Source organism: Pelodiscus sinensis, chromosome 2 (genome assembly GCF_052426305.1).
Source record: "Pelodiscus sinensis isolate ZL-2025 chromosome 2, ASM5242630v1, whole genome shotgun sequence".
Classification (NCBI taxonomy): Eukaryota; Metazoa; Chordata; order Testudines; family Trionychidae; genus Pelodiscus; species Pelodiscus sinensis.
In genome coordinates, this window is record NC_143053.1 from 46432959 (window position 1) to 46455168 (window position 22210).

Sequence of the window (22210 nt, forward strand, 5' to 3'; positions counted from 1 at the left end):
CTCTTTTCTACCTTCATTGCATGTTTTATTGCAAATATAATTCCTATTAAATAAGACAAAAACTTAGATATAATCCTAAAGATAAATATAAACAAAAAGAGAGACAAAGTTGTTTATAGATCAGGGCATACCAGATAAAGGCGAAAGCCTCGTCTATACTACCATGAGCTGTTGACGTTAGTTACACAACTTTAGGTACATGAATAACATACTCGGTACGTAAGTCTGCTTACTGCAGTATCATCATCACAGTAAGTTGACAGCTGATGCTCTCCTGTCAACTCCATTTAGTCTTCTCATTTTGGTTAAGTACTGGAGTCGATGGGAGAGTGTTCTGTGGTCATTATATCATTTCTGTACTAGATACAATAAATTGACCCGGGTGGATCAATCGCTGCCTATTGATCCAGCTTGGTAGTGAAGTCATGCCCTTAATTACCAAGAAATGTATAAACATAAGCTAAAAATGTCTTTATGGATACAAGTTGAACTTCGCTGGTCTGGCACACTCAGGAGCTGACTGGTCCTGAACGAGGGGATTTGCTAGACCAGGGAAGGTCCTTCCCCTCGTGGCCGAGCTGCCACTGGGCTAGGGTTCTAGCCTGCCCCCACTGCTGCCTCAGCTCCGCTGGGGCTTTTCCCAAGCCCACTAGTGCTGGGGCTGGAGCCCCATGGCCAGAGCTGCGCAGATGGAGCAGAGCTCTGCAGCTGGGGTGAGAGCTCTGCGGAGGGACCAGGCTGGAGCTCTCTGGCTGTCACTGGAGCTGGGGCTGGAGTTCTTCAGCTGCTGGAGCCAGAACATGGCTTGAGCTCCATGGCCAGAGCTCCCTGGCTGCTGCTGGGGTCAGAGCTCCCTGGCGGGTCCAGAACCTTCCTCCCTCCCCCACGCACACGACTTCAGATGTTGCTGGACCAGGGAGCCCTGATTAAAGGGAGGTACAACCTGTACCATCACTAATTCCCATTAACTTACATCTTCTGCCTTTTTTATTTAATAGCTTTCCTCTTCACTACTGAAAATATGGACATTTTTTTATTATCTGCCAAAAAAGGAAAACCTCTAATTTTCAAATATGAACCTTGTCCATAGTAGATAAGCTGGAATAGTTTAACTAAGTTTATTTCAAATGGATTTAGTTGCCCTGGTTCAGTTACCTAACATGCATGCACTTAAACCATTTTAAACCTTTGTTAAAGTCAGTTTTAATTTCCTTTGCTAACTCATCTCAGTTATTTAAATCAATTTAAGTGCACACAGTTTACATATGTGCACCATTTTAATTCAGTCATTTTAAATTGGTCCAGTTATCCCAGAGTAGCTTTTTAATATGCACAATGCCTTAGAAACCTTGCTTATGGAGAACAGAGACACCTTAAAGTCCTGTAGTTTTTAATCTGAGCAGTGTTAGACAACAACATATAGTGCTTAAAATTCTAATCCCTGCTTGGAGACATGTCTTCATTAGCACTCCTATTATTGGTAGCACTGATGGTAAACTGTAGGCCAAAACGGACCCCCCTCAAATCTTTGCTTTGATCTATAAACCGGTTCATACATGTGAAGAAACAGAATCCTGGAGTCAAAATCAAATATATTGATCTGAGGGAAAAAATGGATTCTATTAAAGATTCACCAATATGAGTTCAATATAATGAAACTCTGCAGAAGTCAGTCCATCTTTAAGACACAACTAGCATACTGAGAAGTAGTGACAATGATAACATTTTACATAACAGTAGATAAGCAATAGGTATTTTGCCAATTGTTTGCATTCAAATGCAAGAAAAATTCTTTTGCAACAGGCTTGCATTAGAAGAAATTTGCCATTTATATGCATGTAAAATTTATCTTACAGGAAAACTTTTGCAGGAATTAGGTTATTCCTTGTTAACTCTTTAGTGCTCTGCAAAAATATTGATCTTTTGCGAATTATTAGCAACAAAAATAATTTGCCTGTGCACATGGTTTGTAGATTCCTAAGCAAAGGCTTTTCAGACATGATGCAAATAAAATATCAAGCGAAACATGCTTAGAATCTCTTTAGTACATAGACTACACTCAGTCTATTTGCCCTAGGTAGTTTGCTAGCAGCCAAGTGAAATTGATGAAAATCCTGATCTCTGAACTGCAGAGATCAGCTTCTAGTAAATTTCACTTTGCTGCCAGCATAGTTGACACTATGGAGTAGAGATGTGCTTCTGAAAACACAAACTAGTGGAGCTGAAAAAGAAGTCTCCTAAGGGGGGGTTGTGTTTCAGTAACGGTCATGGTATATACAGATTCCAGTTACAATAAGAGCCAGGACCTCAGATTAAAGGATGCTTTAAATTAGAGTATCTGCACTCCAGCATTTCATACAGAATGCTGCTCTCACTTAGCTGCTCCAATTCAATATAGATGTAACCCCCTCTTTCCTCCCTAGGTTACTTGGGAGCAGGCCATGCTCACCTGTGTGCCCTGGCACTTGATGGTTTTAACATTAAAGGAAATCCTGAGTACCCCAGTGGTAATGTTGTATAGTTGAGGATCCCCTATCCACCACCTTCCTGCAGTCCCTTACCCCTAAAATAATATACAATGTAGTGCCTCCCCCTGGCTGGCACTATACACACTTAATAGTGTGCCTTGGGAGCCTCCAAGAATAAACTTATTCCAGTAATAATAATTTGGCTCTAACTCCAAAACCACAATTATTAATAATATACATCTAATTGATTAAATTATAATTAAGACACCTTTACTTAACCACTTAAAGAAGCAGGGTTTAACAGACTAAAAGTGAATAAAATCAATGATCAAAGTACACAGAAATAAAGGAAACTTATCTAACTGGCATTTACACTGCCATCACTCATCCCATCCCAGAGTATGTCCTCCTCTGAATCTCAGAGTCCCAGATGCTTGCATGGGCGTGCTTGCAGATCTGCAGCTGGAGTGGAGACAGCACTGTGCAGGTTCTGTGTGTGTCAATCCAGGCAGCAACAAGCTGCAAAATCCCTCTGACACTGGAGCTGGCCCCACCGAATGTCAGCAGTCCTGGTTCCCTGTGCTGATCCCTCTGCCTCTCTTCAGACCCATAGTCAGTTTGTCCTCGGTGCCCTGTCCCAGGCAGCACTTTCCCAAACAGCCGCAAGTACTCAGAGTACTTTCTGTGCAGCGTTATGCAGGCCCTTCTCAGCCACAGGCACAACCAAAGTCTTTCCCCTCCAGGGACAATCATCAACAGCCCCTGAAGCAGCCTGCTAGATCCAAGCCCTCAGCAGGCTTTCAGGAGCAGGCTCTAGCTTCCAGCAGCAGTTCCTGGACTGGAAAAAGGCTCCACACCAGCAATCTGGCTGCTCTCTCTAAAGTGCAGCCCACCAATTCTTTCTCTCTTCCTGTCTAGAAGAGAGCAAGAGTTTTTCCCTCCTTTTTCCCAAGGGCTCATGGGAGTTGTAGCCTCTAGGGCTAGATTGCAGCACAAAGAATCCTCCCAGTGAAAATCAGAGGCTCCTATAGTAAAGGGAGCCTACATAGGCATTAACACAGTGCTTACCAATATAGTGTCTGAGCACCTTCCCGGAATGTGTGAAACTATGTAACTAACATCTTTCAGGAGTTTGTTCACTCATCCTCTCTGCAGAGGATGTGTGTGTCCTGTGGAGTGTTCTGTTGGATCTTTATTATATTCATACACGTGCCTTGCCATATATTTGTTTAAAAAGGCAAGGTCAAAAAACGTACTGTGCACTTAGAGCAGAAGGTGGTTTTTGGATTACTGAGGATACTGTGCAAATGTAAAAAATACAAAATGGCATTTGATGACGGTGATGCCAAGCTAATATTTCAAAGGACTGCTTAGTAATAGAAAATGACTTCGGAAGTTGCAGATGAAAGAGGGAGCTACTACGGGTTTTTTTTATACCTTTGCCCAAAAATCCACACTGCTTTGCCTGCAGATAGTCACTGTCTAATTCCTTCGGAGTTTTAACCCATTCATAATATTTTCTGCTGCTAAAAGTCATTTCTGGCAATAGTTGAGACCTGCATGATGGAAATGAAAATGCAAATCAGTCTCTTACACAGCTACAATAAGTTCTTCTGATGCAATCACATAGAGTAATCTATTCACATGGCTCCTGAACCTCTCCTTGACTGGATTTTCCTAAATATTGTGAACACAGCCTCCATTTATTCAGTGTACAAATACTTTAAGATCTAGCTTGAAATGGTGACTCTGAAGTGTTCAGTGTCTGCTGTATAACATTCCTCATTAGAGTATTACCACTGGGACAGTGGTATAACGCTATGCTTGAGAACAGAAACACCACTTCAGATATTCCAGCAACAGAAAATTTGTTTAAAAAATTGTGCTGGTTGGTTTGTGAAGATTCAGCCATTAGGCATAGGTCTAGACAGTCAGGAGAAGAGGATCTGTCTGCAGGAGTCTATTTACTGTTAGTGGAATATAGTGAGTTAGGTATGAGATCATTTTTATGTATTTTATTTTATTTTTCTGATTTCATGGAGCACTCTTATTTTGCAGTTTTGAGAAAAGTGTTTTTGTTCACATGTTATTAAAAAAATCTGTTAAACACCAGGGCTGCGTCTAGACTGGCAAGTTTTTCCACAAAAGCAGCTGCTTTTGCAGAAAAACTTGCCAGCTGTCTACACTGGCCACTTGAATATCCTCAAGAACACTGACTTCCTACTGTCTGAAATCAGTGCTTCTTGCAGAAATACTATGCTGCTCCCGTTTGGGCAAAAGTCCTTCTGCGCAAAGCTTTTGTGCAAAAGGGCCAGTGTAGACAGCTCAGATTTGATTTGCGCAAAAAAGCCCCGATCACGAAAATGGCAATCGGGGCTTTTTTGCAGAAAAGTGCGTCTAGATTGGCACGGACGCTGGAAAAGCGTCCGTGCCAATCAAAAATTTTTCCGTTAAAAGCATTTGCGGAAAATCATGCCATTCTAGACGCAGCCCAGCAGTCAGTGAAGGCAAAGTTTTGTAAATGAATCTAGGACAGTATTCTTAAAGTTTAGTTAGCTGGCTGCTTTTAATGCATTCCAAGGGCTGTCAGTGTACAACATCATACTTCTCACTCTCTTCTTAGTCTAAAATGGAACATGTCAGGAATTACTTGGAATTTGTAATAATAAAAGCAATAAAAAGGTAAACTGGTAAGGTCATCCAACACTAAGCATTTAAGCCATTTCAGCAGCTGGTCAGTATTTATGCTGATACTTAAATGCTGATACAGAGACTGCCACTATCAGAACAATGTAAAGTGACCTAAACTAACACTTTGAATATTCTTTCTATTCACTACAGGCAGATAACATATTTTTTCCAAAAACTTCTTTGTCCCATAATTGAATGTACAATAGGGAAGATGAGACTTCAACACCATGCTTTATCAAACTGTATTTTATTTATTCATATGCAACTGTCTCAAAAAGCAGAAAGATTTATTTGGAACAAGTTTGATAAATCTGATTTTTGATTGAATCCAGCCATGTTTGCCATGTTTATGGTGGGTGTTTTTTTGTTTATTTGTTTGGATTTTTTTTTGCCTTTCTACAAATAAATGTGTTTGACTGATTTTTGCTTGAAAAAAAAAACATTGGGGGAAGGAGTTTTTATTTATGCAAAAAGACTGTTTTGGATGAGTGAACATAGGTGAACAAGTATTTTCATGAATATATACATGAACTTATGTGGCCCTATGTATTCTCACAATTACTTCGGCTATGTCTAGACTGCAAGCCTCTTTCGAAAGAGAGCGTCTAGACTGCACGTGGAACTTTCGAAAGAGCAAGCCGCTTTTTCGAAAGAAAGCACCCAGTGAGTCTGGATGCTCTCTTTCGAAGAAGCCCTATTTACATTCAAGAACGCCTTCTTTCGAAAGAAGTACTTTCGAAAGAAGGCGTTCTTCCTCGTGAAATGAGGTTTACCGCCGTCGAAAGAAAAGCCGCGTTCTTTCGATTTAATTTCGAAAGAACGCGGCTGCAGTCTAGACGCAGGTGAAGTTTTTTCGGAAAAAGGCTACTTTTCCCGAAAAAAACCCTGAGTCTGGACACAGCCTTCGTGAGAATCTAACAAGTGAAAATTGAAAGTAAAATCTACTGTATTCTGAGTCATCAGCATGACTTCTGAGCAGACTAAGCAGTCCCCATTATTGATCTCTGGCTATGTCTTTAAGTTGGTCTGGATGGAGAGGCTAATTTATGACACTGTCTATAAATAAAAGTAGCCTGTATTGTATCTCTCCCTGTGTCATAAAGGATCTAGCTAATTTGAAATCTAGAGTCCACATATAGGACAGAGGTAAATACAATGCCCTGGCTAAGATGGAAAGGAAAATGTTTAAGAAAGTTGTAACATTTTCCAGTTCCCATCATCTTTCCGTCTTATGAAACTGCTTCCTATCTTCTCATAGGGTCAACATCTCAATATTTTCATCAGTACTGCTCCTGTTTGCAAAGATGGGGAACTGCCACTCATGGAATAAAAAAAGGAATGCCATAGGCTCTAGGGAGCAGTCACATAGACCAGTTGCCAGATTTTGAATTTCAGAAACTTGAAGGGTTACTACCTAAGACAAGCTTTTGAAAGACGCAGATATGTTGCTAAAAACAATTCCTGTAAAATTATAACAATAACAATCATGATCAGTTCATGACTAATAGACAAAGTATATAAATTGTTTAAAATGATTAGTTCACACAGTTCTACTAGCAAGTAAAAGTTGGTTCTAAAATCAGCAGTCAAAGAGAGAAACTATCGCTGGGAATCCCCAGATTGTTTCATTTTAGGGAGAAGTGGCATTTTTTTCCTGTTTGTAATGAGCAGTAGGATTAACACCACAAACCCATACATTCTCTGAGGCTGTGTCTACATTGGCATCCCTTTCCGGAAAAGGGATGCTAATGAGACACTTTGGAATTGCAAATCCACGGGGGATTTAAATATCCCCCGCAGCATTTGCATTTACATGGCTGCTGCTTTTTTCCGTCTCAGGGTTTTTGCTGGAGAAAAGCGCCAGTCTAGACGCGATTCTCCGGAAAATAAGCCCTTTTCCAGAAGATCCATTATTCCTTTCCTTTCAAGTAGAAATAAGGGATCTTCCGGAAAAGGGCTTATTTTCCGGAGAATCGCATCTAGACTGGCGCTTTTCTCCAGCAAAAACCCCGAGCCGGAAAAAAGTGGCAGCCATGTATATGCAAATGCCGTGGGGGATATTTAAATCCCCCGCAGATTTGCAATTCCAAAGTGTCTCATTAGCATCCCTTTTCTGGAAAGGGATGCCAATGTAGACACAGCCCATGAGTATATCTGCACTACAGGACAAAGTTGAATTAAGATACGCAACTTCAGCTAAGTTATTTGCATAGCTGAATTTGAAGCAGCTTAACTCGGCCTTTGGCGCTGTCTACACTGCAGGAAGTTGAAAGAAAATTCTCCCTTCGACTTCCCTTACTCCTTGTGAAAGCAGGGGTACCAGCATCAACCAGAGTGCCCCTTTCACTTTGAATTAGCTGTCTTATCTAGATCACTAAGTTGAACCTGGGAAGATTGACAGAAGCAGCTTCAATCTTCCTCTGTTGTGTAGATGTACCCTGAGATTCCTACAGGGCTAAAGCTTTCTCTTTGATACCAGAGCCTGACTGTCAAGGGGCTCACCTTAGTTCTGAGCATCTAGCAATACCAAGACAGCAGTTTAGGAAGATCAGAGCAAAGAGATCAGAACAAGGTAATTGAAAAATAACACCTTTTCTGCATTGTTATTTCTTTTCCTTTCACAGTCTGCTAGTGTGAATGTTCTGAACTCCAGATCACTGATGCTTACACACTACTTTTGGTTATCAGCTTGCCCTTGATGTAAGGGTAGGAGCAAGCCCCAAGTCTGATACTTAAATATAGACTTAGAATACGATCATAGAAGCATAGAGTTGGAAGGTACCTCAAGAGGTCATAAAATCTAGTCCCCTGCACTAATGACAGGACAAAACACCACATAGAGTCATCTATGGAAGGTGTTTGTCTACCTTGCTCTTAAAAATTGCCATTGATGGAGATTTCACAGCCTCCCCAGGCAATTTATGCCAGTGTTTAACCACCTTGATAGTGAATGATTTTTTTCCTAACGTCCAACCTAAACCTCCTTGCTGCAATTTGTTGGGATTTTGCGGTTCCCAGAAACTCAGGTGCTGGGCAGAATCAAGGGTCTTCAATTCAATTCGATTCGATTCGATTCGATTCGATTCAATTCAATTCAATACTTTATTCAATGTGCACAAAAGGAGAGCCCCTGGTACTAAAATCAGCCAGAGCCCCTCGAGCAAGGAGCCCCTCCCCTTGCTTTTATAGCACATGGTTACAGGTTACATAACACAAACTTCTAAACCAATCAGATTCAACCTTTCCATATATGGCTTTGTTTGTCACATGCCCGCACCTCTCCAGTCCACATGCCGAGCTCACACCCCTCCCCTTGGCCTCCCCCAGGCTGTTGCTAGGGTGGTGAGCCACAGCATGCCTCTCCATACATACCCTTCAAATTTAAGCCCATTGCTTCTTGTCCTATCATCAAAGATTAAGGAAAATAATATTCTCCCTCCCCTTTTAACAATACCTATTAGGTACTTAAAAGCTGTTATCACATTCCCTCTTAAGGTATGGCTACACTATAGGATAAGGTTGAATTAAAATATGCAACTTCATCTATGTTAATTGCGTAGCTGAAGTCAAAGTAGCTTAACTCAACTTTTGGTGATGACCACACTGCAGGAAGTCAAAGGGAGAACACTCTCCCTTCGACTTCCCTTACTCCTTGTGGAAGCAGGACTGCTGGAATCAATCACAGTGCCCCTTTCCATTCAAATTAGCGTGTCTTCACTAGACCCGCTAATTCGACCTCTGGAAGATTGACAACGGCAGCTTCCGTCTTCTCTGTAGTGCACACATTCCCATAGTTTTATCTTTTCCAGCATAAAAAACTAAAATCTTTCAATCTTCCCTCATATGTCATGTTTTGTAGACCTTTAATAATTTTTTACTGCTCTTCTCTGGACCTTCTCCTATTTGTCCACCTCTTTCCTGAAATTATGGCTTCCAGAACGGGACAGAATATTTCAGTTGAGTCTAATCAGCACAGAGTAGAGAAGATGAATTATTTCTTGTGTTTTGCTTACAACACTCTTGTTAATACATCCCAGAAGGATGTTTGCTTCCCTCCCCCCCAGAGTGTCACAGTGTTGACTCATATTTAACTTGTGGTCCACTATGTTCCCTAGATCCCTTTCTGCAGGACTCCTTCCTAAATAACCATTTCTGATTTTGAATTTGTGAAGTGGATTTCTTCTTCCTAACTGAAGTACTTAGCATTTGTTGTTGGTGAATTTCATCCCCTTCATCCTCAGACCATTTCTCCAGTTTAATCCATATAATTCTGAATTATAATCCTATCCTCCAAAGCACTTGCAACTCCTCCAATTCATATAATTCACAAATGTTATACGTGTACTCTGCGCAAGAACGGTTCTTCTTCAAAAAAATGAGGAAGAACGGCTCTTGTGCAAAAGGTGGTTTTTACACAAAATGGAAAGGAAGAGGAAATGCAAATGAGAGTGCTGCATATGCAAATGAGCACTCCATTTGTCTTTGCTCTTCCACAAGAGGCTTTCAGTATAGACGTAGCCTGTGAGTGACCTATTGGCTTGTTATCTACTCTCAATTTTTTTAAAAATGACTGAAACTCATACTTTCCACAAAGTTTGATCCCAGTCTAAAATTGAAAGGTACAGCTAATTGAAAATAATAGATTGAAAACATGTATGAAATCTTCATTATAGTGTCCATATGTCTGTTTCATCAAAACAGTCTTATAAGCAATTGAAACAGTTTTGATCTGAGGTTGAAGGAAGCAGAGCATGCAGTCAATCACAAATAAGGTTGGAAGATGCGATTTTTAGGGATTTATGAAGCCTGGATCCTTCCACAGTGACTCACGTGGAAGAAAGAAGACTTGCAAGGGACCATTCAAGATGGGAGTCCATTCCACGTTCCCACCCCGCATGGATTCATCACAGCCTTATGATGCTGTGTTTATGCTGTGTTATGCTAGGTTTTTTTTTCTGCCATTGTTGTATTATATGTAGGTTCACCTATAGTGGGTGGCTACGTCTACACTGGCCCCTTTTCCGGAAGGGGCATGTTAATTTCACCTATCGTACTAGGGAAATCCGCGGGGGATTTAAATATCCCCCACGGCATTTAAATAAAAATGTCCGCCGCTTTTTTTCGGCTTTTAAAAAAGCCGGAAAAGAGCGTCTACACTGGCCCCGATCCTCCGGAAAAAGCGCCCTTTTCCGGAGGCTCTTATTCCTACTTCAAAGGAATAGCCACCCACTTCAAAGTAGGAATAAGAGCCTCCGGAAAAGGGCGCTTTTTCCGGAGGATCGGGGCCAGTGTAGACGTAGCCTGTGTGTGTGTGTGTGTGTGTGTGTACAGACACATGTTTAATTTCTCAATGTTGAAAAGAGTACAAAAGCTAGTCTAATAGAACATCTGTGATATCATTGTCTGATGAAATAACCAGAAACATGAATACTGTAGATTTATAACACTTTTTCTGGTTGTTATGTAAAATCAAGGATCCCACTGTGAGCTTTTCAGAAGCTAAGACAGCTGGAGTTCTGCAACTGTAATCTGATCATTCCACAGCGAGAATGAAGTGAATGATGAAAATTAAAGCAGTAAATATATGAAAACAAAAGTTCCTGGTCAGCACACATATAATATTTGCTGAAAAATGTTGCCAACCTAGATTCATAGTGCACTGATTTTTAAATTATTCTTCAGTGCAGTATCAAATGACTTTGGGGTATTGTTTCTTAATATTGGACTGCAATAGAAGTTTATCCTGTACAGATTTCCTTCTCAGTATAGTACATTGAAATTATCAGTGTAGGCAAAGGAAAAATAAGACATTCCATTGAAGCGTAGGTCTTTCTTTAGATTAACAATCTCTTACCAAATAATCTGCTTTTTGTCGTACTATTTTAGTTTTGGAGCTTCATGAAGTAGCTGTGTTAGTCTGTTACAGAAAAAACAACAAATGGTCTGGTAGCACTTTATAGACTAACAAAACATATAGATGGTATCATGAGCTTTCGTGGGCACAACCCACTTCTTCAGATGACCGGTCATCTGTTTGATGCTAGGACAAGAAGCAGTGGACTTAAACTGGAACAAGGGAGGTTTAGGTTAGACATTAGTAAACACTTCCTGTCAGGGTGATTAAGTGCTGAAAAAAAAATGCTTGGGGAGACTGTAGAATCTCCATCATTGGAGATTTTTAAGAGCAGGTTTGATAAACACTTGTCAGGGATGACTCTAGATTGTATTTTGTCCTGCCATTAGTGCAGGGGACTGGACTTTATGACCTTTTGAGGTTCCTTCCAGCTCTATGATCATGTTGTAAGTCTATATTTAGGTGTCAAATTTGGGGCTTGTTCTTATGCTTAAGTCAAGGACAAAACTAGCTAGGTAGACAACTGTCAGGGATGATTTATGGTGCTTGGTTCTGCGTTGGAAGCCGGGGACTAGACTTGATGACCTCTCAATATTACTTCCAGTCTAGTATTCTATGATTCTTGCATTCAGTGGGAGAACATGTGTTAATCAGTCTTTCTCGAACCTTCAGCAAATACTTGGACTAAGAAATTAATCAGTGAACATAAAATGAACAAACAAGTGGACTGAAGTACTTGCTTCTAACCAACGCATGTCAAGAGTAGACTGATTTGGGACACTTTTCCAAAATTGGCTGAGGCTGGAAATTTTTGAAAAGTGATACTTGGTCTGAAGAAGAGCATCCTTTATCCTTTTGCACTTTCATCTGCTAATCGCAGTGACCATGACTGCTCTCCAACCCAAGGATAAATATGAAAGTGAAAAATGGCTGTTATAGAGAAGAAATATGATTATAAAAAGGAAAAAGATGATGAGAATGAAGCCACTAGTGGAGGTCCTATTATCTCCATTGAAGTCCTATCCATGCTTGAGTACAAAAAACTAATCTTGACCTGGCTAAAATTCAAGGATATCAAATTAGGATATCAGTTCATAAAGTATTATGACAAGACTCACCTATGGAGGAGGGTGGAGGGGCAAAGGAGGCATTTGCTCTGGGGCCTGGTCACTCAAAGAGGACAGGTGCTCTGAGCCACTGAATTGCTGCCAGATTGCCGCTCCACACAGCTGTGACGGATGGGGGATCACCATGGTGCAGGTGGCACTTCCACGGAGCTAGGCCTCCCCCACACCTTGACCCAAGGCCTGTGGTGGCTGTCGGCCTTGCCGATTATGGCAAAACACAATATTTCTAATGATTTATTAGAATGTACTGGGGACAACTTTTTGTTCCAAAAAGTGAAGAAAGTAACAGAGGAGAACATCTGTTTTAGACTTCGACTAAAAGGAGGAATTGCTAGCAAATATGAAGGTGGAAGGCATTTGTATGAAAGTGATCATGAAATGACAAGTGTCATGATTCTAAGGAAAGGAAGGAGTGAGAGCAGTAGAAGAAGGACAATGAATTTCAAGATAGCAGACTTTCACTAACTCAGAGCATTGGCAGGTAAGATCCTATGGGAAGAAAATCTAAGGGAAATTTAGTTCAGCTGGCTGTTTCTCCAGGAGACAGTATTGAAGATACAACTATAAACTGTCCTGATGTGATGGAAAGTGAGGAAAAATAGTAAAGAACCTGTATATCTCCATCGGGAGCTCTTTAATGGTCAGAAAATCAAAAAGGAATCCTACATAAAGTGGAAATACTGACAAATTGCTAAGGAGTAGTAGAGAAGAATGACATAAGCCTGTAGGAACAAAACCAGAAAGGGTAAGGAATGAGTTATATAAAAGGAATAGGGCTATATCAGGCAAGAAGAACTTCTTTAAATACATGAGGAGAAAGAGAAAGACAAAGGAAAATGTTTCACCTCCGTTTAGCAAGAAAGGGGACCTAATATCTGATGACATCAAAAAAGCTAAGATTTGTCATGCCTTTTTGGTTCAGTTGTAATTAAAAGGCTTAATGGTGACCAACACTATTAATAAGAGTGAACGAATGTAAGCCAAAATGGAGTGACAACAACAGGTAAAGGTCTATTTAGACAAGCTAGATGTATTCAAATTGGCAGGCAAAAACACTAAGGCTACGGTTACACTATGTCTTTTACCTCTCTGGGACAGGCAAAGGATCTTGTAGAAACAGGGGGTTTTGCACAAAATGGCTACGACCACAGTGCCTGTTTTTGCACAAAAACCCCTAGCGCAAAAATGGAACGAAAGAGAGTATGCAAATGAAACATGGGAAAATGCTAATCCATGCTTCATTTGCATTGCCTTTTGCGGCAAAAATCATAGTGTAGACAAATCCTAAGGATACCACAGTGTTATTTTGGAATAATGGTCTATACATCAAGCCTATTATTTCGAAATAAATTTGAAATAACGGGCTTTTTACTCCAATTTCTGTAAACCTCATTGTATGAGGAGTAAGTGGAGTTGGAGGAAGAGTGCTCTATTCTGAAATAAGTGCTGTGTAGATGTGTCCAATTTTGAAATAAGCTATTTGCTGCATAGCTTATTTTGAGTTTAGCCCTGCTGTGTAGAAGCACCCTAGCAGTTACCTTTGAGAATTCCTGAAGATGGGTGAGATCCCTGAGGTCTGGAGAAGTACCAATATCCCAAAAGGGGAACAGAGAGGATACAGGGAATTATAGATTAGTTGGCCTAATTTTGATACCTGAAAAGTTAATGGAACAAATTATTAAACTAACAGGGCTATAAGTAAGGTTATTATTTTGTTGCAATTATTTTAGAAAGTCATGGACAGGACACAAGCAGTAAATGAACAATTCCAGGAGCCTAGCTGCAATTATACTAAAAATGACCAGTGACCAGGGCTGAGGGGGAAGGGGATGGATATTGAGACTTGGAGCCTCATGGTGGGGGCTGACAGCCTGAACCCTACCATCCTTGTGGGGAGGAGTACAGCCCCAGCTTCAGGCACAACGGGGAAGGAGTGTACAGCCCCAACTTCAGCCACAGTCAAAGTTGTGGAGAAGGGGCACATAAGCCAGGCTCCATCCCCCACTGTAGTTGTAGGAGAGGCACAACCCCAGCTTCTACCCTGGCCACAGCCACTAGGGAAGGGATCACAGCTCCAACACCAGCCACAGGGAAGGCACACCATCTTCAACGCTGGCAGCAATTGTGCTCAGCCCCCACACCAGTCCTGGCTTTAGCCACTGATAGAGAAAGCCAAAGAAATCATAGAGGTGTGTTAGAATCATAGAATTTGTGACTGCCATGACCTCCATGACTAAATCGTATCTTTAGCTATAAGCAACAGCTTACATGTACTTGTCAAGAACATTCTTCAGTTTACCCAGTGGGTTTGGAGAAAGCAGATGTGATATATCTTGATGTTGATACAGTCCTATATGACATTTTCATAAGCTAACAAAGTGAATGTGGTCTCAATGAAATTACTGTTAGGTGAGTGCACAACTGGTTGAAAGACCAAGTTCAAAGTATAATTATCAATGGTTTGGTGTCATACTGCGAGGTTATATCCAGTGATGTCCTACAGGGATTATCCTGGAGCCAGAACTATTCAGTATTTTCATTAAAAACTTGGATCATGGAGTGAGGACTATGCAGATGACAGCACACTGTGAGGATTTGCAAGCACTTTGAAGGACATTGTTACTATTCAAAGTGGTCTTGACAAATTGGAGAATTGTTTTGAATTGAACAAAGTGAAATCTGGTAAAGACAAGTTCCAGGAAGGAAAAAGCACATGCACAGCTAGAAGGAGGGGATAACTGGCTAGGTAGTGCTAAAAGGGTTCTTGGAGTTGTAGTGAAACACACGTTGAACATTAGTCAACAAAAGGCTAATATTCTGGTGTATATTAACAAGACACAGGAGGTAATTGTCCTACTCTACTCATCATAAATGATGCCTGAATTCGAGCAATGTGCCCAATTCTGGGTGCCACATTTTGGGAAAGCTGTGGACAAATGAGAGAGAGGCCAGAGGAAAGGAACAAAGTGAAACACTTTTAGAAAATGTGACCTTTAAGGCAACGTTAAAAAAGCTAGGCATGTTTAGTCTTGGGAAAAGAAAATTGAAGGGGCACCTGAGAGTCTTTAAATACATTAAGCATTGTTATAAACAGGAGGTAATCGTTTGTTCCCTACATCCGCTGAAGATAGGGCAAGAATCAATGAGCTTAATCTACAGCAAGGGAAATTTAGGAAAAGCATTTTAACTATAATGATAGTCAAGCTTTGGAAAAGGCTTCCAAGGGAAGTTGTGGGAACCTCATCTTTGAAAGTTTATAAAAGCAACTTAAACAAACCTCTGTCAGGGATGGTCTGGATTTATTTGGTCCTGCCACAGCTCAGGATGCAGGACCAGGTGACTTTTAGGGTGCCCGTTCACACCTGCAGTTCTGTGCCTTACTGATTCTATATCAGCTCCCTATATCATAAAATGTATTTAACATTATGGGTGTGTCTAGACTGGCAAGATTTTTGAATTGTGGACCTACAACCTACAATTTTCGTCTGTCAACTCCCTTCTCCCCACACACACTGGGTGCGTCTAGACTGGCAAGATTTTGTGCAAAAGCGGCCACTTTTCCGCAAAAACTTGCCGGCTGTCTACACTGGCCGCTTGATTTTGCGCAAGAGCACTGATGTTCTAGTGTACGAAATCAGTGCTTCTTGCGCAAATGCTTTGACGCTCCCATTCAGGAAAAAGCCCTCCTGCGGAAATGTTTTTGCACAAAAGGGCCAGTGTAGACAAACAGATAAGACTTTTTGTGCAAAAGCAGGCAAAACGGAAAAAAGCCCTAGTGGATGCTTGGAGCCTCAGTCAACTCCTGGACTTCCTGGGAACCTGAGCCCCCTTAAAGCAGACGCAGGCTGCTAAGGCCACAAGGCAGGAGCCCTTCGCGACCTCTGGCCAGAGGTCTGCCACGTGGCCCCTGCCGTCCAGCAGACACCCCCAAGCACGATGGAAACTCCAGGAGGGGATCAGGCACCCGCACCGCCAGCGCAGGAGGCCCCCAGGGCCAGAAAAAGATGGGCTCCACCCTCGGGGGAGCTGCAGGCCCTGCTCAACCTGTGGCAGGAGGAGGCGGCCCTCCATGACACCCGCTTCTGGCACCAGAATGCAGAGATCTTTGCCCGCATGGCCCAGGCACTCGCCCAGCAGGGCCATGCATCCCGGACCGTGGAGCAAGTCCGGGCTAAAGTAAAGGAGCTGCGCCTGGGCTATGTCCGGGCCAGCAAGGGCCGGGAGCAGGAGCCAACACCTGCCCCCATTACCAATGGCTCCACGCCATCCTGGGCCAGCCAGCACTGCAGGCACCGGACGTCCCCGTGGACAGCAGCGTGCACCACCCCATCACCAGGACCACCGAGGCGGGGGAAGGAGACATCAGCAGAGCGTCGGAGGACGAGGCCAGCACTGCCACCCTGCAGGCCCCCTCCGGCAGCCCCGATGTCTCCCGTGCATCCTCGGAGGCTGGGAAAGGATCTACCGGTGAGTGTTGCACTTTGCACTCACAAGGGTGGGGGGTGGGGAGCCAGGCACCCGGAGAGGCGAGGGGGAGAGCATGTCACTCAGGCCGCATGAGCTGAACACTCTGCAGCATTACGCAGTAAGCAGCATGTGCAACCACGTGCAGCCTGGTGACCGAGCGGGATGTGGCCACGGCAGGCAGCTGCAGGGCACGCCTGGGACCGTGCTGCTCACACACATCCAGCAGGACCAGGGGGAAAGGGTGGATGCCGGCTGGAACCAGCCAGGGCCCCAGGGACTCAGGCCAGAGCCTGCACCTCTGCAAGGGTGCAGCGCACAGAATAGCACACTGTCCCATGCCTGGCTGTGAGGCACAGCCAGCTGCTCCTGGGTAAACCGCAGCGTCACAGCCCTGTGAGCGTGGCCCTCACTGAGCCCCTCGCCTGCTCCCGGTGCCTTGACTGGCTCCCCAAGGGATGTCCCCACTGCGGCCACACATGTCCCTGGGCTATGGGTGTGAGGACTAATGGGAGGGGGAGAGGAGGAAGCGCTCGGGCCGGCCCTTAGGGCCACCTGAGTTTTGCTGTAAGGATGGTACACTCCCCAGTCACCCCTGGTTCCATCCAGGAGACATCCCACGCGATGCCCAGATCATGTCTGCCAGATGTGTTCCCAGGCACTGTGTGGGGATTCATCTCGCTCCCTGTCAAACACCATTGATTAGCCCAAAGCCTCACAGCCTCCACTGGCAGGGAGTTCCACAGGTTAACACAACACATGCGCCCTCCCACCCTCCACGGGGCCAGGACACAGACCGGTGGTTACAATACATGGAGGAGGACCCTACTCCAGAGGCGGTCCTGTATGCAAACATACAACAGAGGGGGGAGGGGGATAACCGAGTGGGCCCAAAGCCACACTACTGTGGTGTCACCTGGGCTCAGGGGTGGAGGGCATGAGGTGTGGGAACAGTGGCCGGGCTGCCTGACTGACCCATCCTTTCTTCTCTTCCCTGCAGCGGGACCAAGCACAATCTGGGGACCCTCTAGTCCTGCAGCAGCGGCAGCAGCAGCACCCCCAGCCGCCCAACCACCGAGGCAGCGTCTCCGCCACCGGGACCAGCTCCTTCGGCGCCACGTGCAGGCCATCGAACCTGTCGAGGCAGCCATCACTCGGCGCATGGAGGTGGACCTGCAGTGGCGCCAGGAGGTCTGGGGCTCCTTCCAGGTCCAGTGCATCCGCATGGCAGAATCCATCGCAACCCTCACCGCCCACATTGGCCATGCCATCCATTATGGCATGGCCTTGCCCCATGCCCCCCATCCCTCCCCTAGCACTTCTCCTGCCCCTCCTGCTCCTGCCCCTGCCCCTCCCCCTCCTGCAATGGCTCCTCCTGCCCCTCCTGCTCCTGTCCCTGCCCCTCCTGCTCCTGCCCTTCCCCCTCCTGCAATGGCCCCTCCTGCCACTCCTGCTCCTGTCCCTTTGCCTCCTGCTCCTGCCCAACCTGCCCACCTCCCCGTGCAGCCTGCCCTGATGCGGCCTGCCCCCCATGTGCAGGTCCGCCCCCACAGGAGCGGTCGCAAGGGCCACCACTCCCAGGAATAGCTCCTCCCCTTCCCAGTTCCAGGTCTCCTCCCCCTCTCACCCTTGTAAATAAAAAAATACAAGTTTTTTCTGTTCAAACCAAAACTGTGTTTGGTGTTTATTGGGAGGCAAGGGGAGGGGAGGGGAGGAGAGGGAAGGGGGAAGGGTAGGGGATGGGAAGGAGTTGTAAAGGGAGACCAAGGTGACCCTACTATGGGGCCTGGGTGAACATGTCCGTTAGGGCCTTACGGATGCGCACCCCATCCTGGTGCGCCTGGCGGATGGCAGCTGTGTGGGGCTGTTCATAGGCCAGGCCCTCGGCTGCCATCCATGTGGGGAGGAAGGCCTCCCCACTCCTCTCCACAACATTGTGGAGCACGCAGCATGCGGCCACTACGTCCGTGGCATTCCGCTCACCCATCTCGAGACGGGTGAGCAAACACTGGAAGCGGGCTTTCAAGTGGCCGAAGGTGCACTCCATGTGATCACGGGCCTGGTTAGGCGGTCGTTGAACCTGGCCCGGTTCTGGTCCAGCCACCCCGTGTTGGGCCGCATTATCCAGGGCAGCAGGGGGTAGGCCGCGTCCCCGACGACACATATGGGCATAAGCACATCCCCGACAGTAAACTCCCACTGGGGGAAGCAGGTGCCCACCTCCAGCCTGCGAAACAGGCCGGAGTTGCGTAGTATGCAGGAGTCATGTGCCCTGCCGGACCAGCCCGCATAAACGCCTAAGAAGCGGCCACGGTGGTCCACGAGGGCCTGGAGTATGATCGAGCTGTACCCCTTCCTGTTCATAAAATGGGCCGCTCGATGCTCCAGGGCCCGGACGGGGATGTGGGTGGCATCTAGGGCTCCCCCGCACTTGGGGAACCCGAGGGCAGCGAAGCCGGCCACCGTAGTGTCCACGTCACTCTTGGAAGCAGGACATCATTGTTGGCGTGGACGACCTGCAGAAGGGTGCAGAGAAACACAGGGGAACACATCACATAAGGCAGGGTGAGTGTGCGCTCCCTTGGCGACCCCCCCCCCCCGTGATGCCCTCTGTGCTCACTCACACGCACACGCACACACACCAGGACCCTTTCATCCAATGCCCCCCCCCTCACCAGCAGGCCTGTGCAAGGGAGGGACGGCCCAAACCCCTGGGTGACCCAGCCTGGAGTCTTGACTGCCCCTGGGCATGGAGTGCAACACCCTCCCCCAACCCCACTCCCCACTCACCCTGGAACTTACCTCCATCACAATGACAAGCGGTGGATCTGCCCACCCCGAAGCGGTGGATCTGTGCCACCGATTGGTAGCTGTCCGGGGTGGCCAGCTTCCATAGTGCGATGGCTACCCTCTTGTCGACGGGGATGGGTGCCCGCAGCCGGGTGGTGGCTCTCTGGAGCGCAGGGGTGAGCCAGGTACACAGCTCCAGGAACGTCCGCTTTCGCATGTGAATGTTCCGGAGCCATTGCTAGTCGTCCCATTGCCCCAGGACCAGCTGGTGCCACCAGTCCGTACTGGTGTCCAGTCTCCACAGTGGCCTCTCCACCCTGGGGTGGGGGGGATGCCACAGGGACGCCATGGCCTCCGTGGTGCGGGAGTCCAAAGCGATCTGCGTCTCCAGGTCCTGGAACAGGAGGGCAGCAGCCTGGAGCACCAGCTCCAGTCACTCCAAAATGGCCGGAAGGGGCCAGAGCAGGCACATGGCCACCCCTAGCTCCATGGCAGAAAAAACAAGGGAGATGAAGAAAAAACAAGCAAAGGCACTAAGTGACAAAAGGCAGTGGTGTCCAAAAAGGCAGAGGGCAACCACCAAAACTGCTACGGCTGACAGTCCCTGCAAGAGGTCCTATAGCACGCAGCAGGAGAGAAACAGCTGTCCGGGGAGATCCCTTTAAGCACGTGTCTCAAAGGAGCTCCAGCCCCCGCCTTTGGAAAGGGCTGGTGCCCTTTTGCCCTCTTCAACATGGTTCTGGGCTTCTGCTTTTGCGCAAAAGCATCCCGCCAATGTAGACCGCGCTTTTGCAGAAAAGCGCATCGTTGTAACGATAACTCCGGGACCAATCTAGATGCGCTTTTGCGCAAATACTTTTAACTGAAAATCTTTTCCATTAAAAGTATTTCCACAAAATCATGCCAGTCTAGACGTAGCCTATATGTTCATATTGGCATAGGAAGTCAGGATAAGGTTCATTTTTACATGTCAGAAATAAGAAAATATTTGAAAAAACTGGATGTACTATCAATTTGATACTTAAAAATCTTTCTTATTCATTCTAATATGTGTATGTGATTGTTTGGTTTGGTTTTTTTTTGCCATGTTTAAAAACCAGTGTTACCTCCAGTTACCAGTGTATTTGTCTGTACAGATTCAGTATCTTTCTGATTTCCCTTTTTGTGGGCAGACAGGAAAAGAAAGTGTGTGTTCGAGAGTGAGGGATGGCGCGGAGAGCGTTTTCCACGGTATCTCTCTTACTCAGGGCTGGATTAAGACCTTTAGAGGCCCCAAGCACTGAAAAGATTATGGTGTCCCCCTCCCCCATATGTAATTCAAAATAAAAACAATACTATACCATACTTTTTTTTTTTGGTGCCCCTGCTTTGCTGGTGCCCTAAGCACATGCTTAGTCTGCCTATTGGGTAATCCAGCCCTGCTCTTACTCCTCCATAACTGTACCTGAAGAAGACCTTTTGCAGTTTCACGGTACAGTTGTTCTTTGCTGCATCATATAGTCCTCAGTACCAGTGTACTTGTCAGAGAGCCAATACTGACTAGTTCTGTATTAACTTCTATGATATGAAACCCTTTCCTCTTAAAGAGGGTTTCAGGAACAGCAGATGGTATGACCGACTATTTCAATATGGGAATTTGGGAAGCAGTATGGAAGCACGAGCCTCTTTAGATGGGAAGTCACTAAAGTAGAGGATCAATTCCCAGCATTGTGGGTGGGTGTGGATAAGTGGGTGGCAAAGACAAATGAAAATAAACTTCTACTGTTATTATTTTTTGCAGTGTGCTTGTAGCCATGTTGGTCCCAAGCTATAAGTGAGACAAGGCAGGTGAAGTAATCTTTATTTGTTGAATCAACTTCTGTTGGTGAGAGAGACACATTTTTGAGCTACAAAGGGTTTCTCAAAAGTTTGTCTCTTTCACCAACAAATTTGGTCCAATGAAAGATATTACCCCATAGATTTTGTCTCTGTTATTATATATCATTTATATTGTTAGAGCACCTGCATGTTCTAGGCATTATACCAATATATGGAGAATCAGGGAGTTGGCTCCAAATATCTTGCATTATATTCAATAATTGCTCACTCTGGGCACTTCCTTTTCCAACTTGAGACTTGCCTGTCTGGGGACAATATAGCCCTTACATCTCATATTTAGGCTATGTCTACACTACGGAGGGTTTTTTTTTTTTTTTGAAAAACAGCTGTTTTTCTGAAAAAACTTCACTTACGTCCACATTGCAATTGTGTTTTTTTTTTAAATCGAAAGAACAGAGGGTTTTTTCCGAGATTGGTAAACCTCTTTCTACGAGGAAGATGCCTTTTCCAAAAGAGCTCTTTCGGAAAAAGACATCTGTGGTCAAAGAAGAGGGAGTTCTTAAATGCAAGACAGCGTCCATTCAGTATGGATGCTATCTTTCGAAAAAGCAGATCACTTTTTCGATGTGCTTTAACAGTGTGGACACTCTCTTAGAAGACTTTTTTTTTGGAAGATCTCTTCCAGAAAAGTTATTTCGGAAAGAAGCCTGCAGTCTAGACATAGCCTTAGTCTGGCTTTATTGTTGGTAAAATTGTTACAAGAAGCCAGATACTAAGGGGACTTTACACTACTGCTGCACAGGAATAGTTTCATTGATTTCAATGGGTCTGTTTGCAGAACTAGGGCTTAAGTCTCTATTTAAAAAAAGCTCATGAAGAAACACAAAGCAATTTTGTTGAGTGGTCGGGGGAAGAAAGATGATTAAACAATAGACAATGTAGCGTTGTGATCCTGCAGTATACTTTCTTGCAGAATTGCAGAATCAGGGCCCATATTT

General features: G+C 44.9%; 1 protein-coding gene across 2 annotated transcripts in view; it reads left to right on the forward strand.

Annotated features, from left to right (window-relative positions):
- The window catches only part of MMP16 (matrix metallopeptidase 16), a 262877-nt gene that overhangs the window by 160364 nt on the left and 80303 nt on the right, over positions 1-22210 (forward strand). The window lies entirely within an intron of this gene.